At 42.2% G+C, this 2,861-nt stretch overlaps 1 pseudogene; it reads left to right on the top strand.

Annotated features, from left to right (window-relative positions):
* Positions 1–399: 399 nt before the first annotated feature.
* On the top strand, positions 400–1,400 carry LOC105527326 (annotated as a pseudogene).
* Positions 1,401–2,861: the final 1,461 nt, after the last annotated feature.

Here is a 2,861-nt window from a genome sequence, read left to right on the forward strand (position 1 = left end):
TTCTACCCCTCAGGTTTCTATGGTAGATCTGCAATTTATTTCTACAGGATTACTGTTTCCTCTTTAAAATACAGCATTTTGTACTAAGTTCATCAGGATCACTTTATGTATTTTCAAAGAAAGTATCACTTTGTTAAATATAAAAAGAAACCAGTGTTACATGCTATCAACTGGAACTTTTGTCATCAATAAGCTTAATTTACAGTTATTCCCCCTTTTCATTTAGATTGAAGTACATTTTAAAATATGATTCACATCTGTCATATTTCCTAGTGTGCATGAACCAATGGCACCTGGTATCAGAGGTGGTGTTCTTCCAATAATTTTGTATTTTCTCCTTATTTTCTACCCAGATTGAAGATCTCACATCTCTCCAGAGCCCTCGGCTGCCTCCCTAGGATGCTCCCTTCCCAGTCCTATGTCAACATCTCCTTCTTCCAACCACCTGCTTTTCTCATGATTGGCATCCCAGGGCTGGAGGCCATTCATGGCTGGCTCACCATCCCCTTCTCCTCCATGTACACTGTGGCCCTCACTGGGAACTGCCTGATTCTCCTGGCTGTGAAGAGGACCCCCAGCCTGCACCAGCCCGTGTATTACTTCCTGTCCATGCTGGCGCTCACCGATGTGGCCACACCTTGTCCACAATGCCCACCACCTTGGCTGTGCTCTGGTTTGACTATCGGCTCATTGGTTTCAATGCCTGCCTGGTCCAGATGTTCTTCCTGCGCTCCTTCTCTGTGGTGGAGTCCTCAGTGCTCCTGGCCATGTCCTTTGACTGCCTTGTGTTCTTCTCCACCCCCCTGCTCTATGCAGCTGTCCTCACAAATAATGTCCTCATCAGGATTTGGCTGGCCATTGTGGCTCGAGCTACCTTGTGCCTCTTCCCTGTGCCATTTCTGGTTAAGCGTCTAAATTTCTGCCCTGGTGGTAACATCCTACCCCACTCGTTTTGTTTCCACCCTGATGTAATGAGGTGGGCCTGTACTGACATCAGGATCAATATATGCTATGAGCTCTATGTGGTTGTATCTATAGGGGGCATAGACTCCCTGCTCATCATCCTGCCCTATACCTTCATCTTGCACACAGTCATGGGTCTGGCCGCTCCCAGGGAGCGCATCAGGGCCCTCAGCACCTGTTTCCCACATTCTGGCTGTCTTTGTCTTCTTATTCCAGGTATCACCATGTCCATGACCCACCATCTTGGGAGGCACCTGCCCCACATTGTACAACAACATGTCCATGACCCACCATTTTGGGAGGCACCTGCCCCACATTGTACATGCTCTTGTTGCCTATGTGTACCTAGGTTGATCAATCCCATCATTTACAGTATGAAGCCCAAGCCCATCAGGGAGGCCATGCTCAGGATGCTGAGGGGGAGAAGCCAAGGCTGATGAAATTACAAAATATTATAGGGCCTGGATAACATTAAAGAGACTGCTATAGCCTTACAGAAACCTGTTAGACCTAGCAAGCACTGAAAATCCCTAATCTGTGCCAAGACTGTGGGAAATCTGTAAGGTTTATTTATGTTACAAATTTGTGTTCAGCATTCACTCTGTAAGAAAGTAGTGATGAGGATGAAAGACTGATAAATAAATGAAACATGTTCCCTTGTCTCCGAAAGCTCACAACCTTGTGCCAGGAAAAAGGCAAGTAAAGACACAACCAGAGTATAAACCAGTAAGAGCCATAATAAAGTTCCTTTCAAAAGATTACTAGAGATTACAAATTGGTCATTGACAGAACATGCCTGGGAAGGTGTGGCAAGCTTCCACAAAGAAGATAATAATTTTTATTTCACCTTGAAAAATTTAAAATTTTTCTATGCAAAGTAGGAATTAAATAAGGAAGAGAAAAATCTAGAAAAAAAAAGAGCAACATGAAAAGGACTCCACGTTTTGAACAAAGAGAAGTGTTTGTGAAAAGGTTTGCATTCCTGTACTTCTTTATGTCTCTACCGCTTATGTCTTTACAGACATGGCTGTGGCACAGGGTAAGAAAAGGGAGTGGTGGGGGATGAAGAAGTAGGTGACCAAATTGTATAGGACTGTGCGTATTATGCTAAGTTGTTTGGTTTGTATCTAGTACCTAAAAATCATTATTTTTTTACTATAAGTTAGTAGTATAAATTGCAGATTAGAAGTGCATTGGACATATGAACAAAACTGGAGCCAGAAGACTCATCAGTTTAACCTCTTATCTGACCTCAGAGATTTCCCAGATACCTTTTATGCTGCCTGGAACATTCTCATTCCCCTCATGCCTGCATCTCATTTCAAATAAAGTATAAACCTAATTTCTCAGAAAATCCTGTCTTATTAATTCTCCTTTCCAGATTATTCAAGGTACTGTGTTTGCTTCCTGCATGTATACAATAGTCTGTCATTCAACTAGATGGTAAGCCCCGAGGGGGCCAACGTATACTCAGTGCCTAGTGCAGTTGGTGGAACAGCAGATGCTCAATAATTATTCTGAATAATTATCTTGAAGATTTAATGATAAATTATTTTGGACAGGAGATAAAGCAATGGGTTGTTTAATTTAAGATGTAATCTGGAGATGTCTTCCTCTAAGGAGCTTTTGGTCCTTCAGAGAAAAGAATACATAAAAATAACTGTAAACATTGTGAGAAGGTTTTCAGCTATGTTGGGTAGATGAACTGAAGGTATGAGAGATGCAATACTACTGACTGGCTAAATTAAGTATTCTCTCTTAGTAAAGAAAAGTTCCCTAATTTCTCACCCTAGGGGGTCTCCTGGGCCTTTTTGCTGGAAGTGATGACCTTCACACCTCAGTGATATAAGTACTTTGACTCCATAAAGCGTTCTTGTTGAAAAAACGAAATGAAAAAG

The sequence above is a fragment of the Colobus angolensis genome, unplaced genomic scaffold (assembly GCF_000951035.1).
Source record: "Colobus angolensis palliatus isolate OR3802 unplaced genomic scaffold, Cang.pa_1.0 Scaffold616, whole genome shotgun sequence".
NCBI lineage: Eukaryota > Metazoa > Chordata > Mammalia > Primates > Cercopithecidae > Colobus > Colobus angolensis.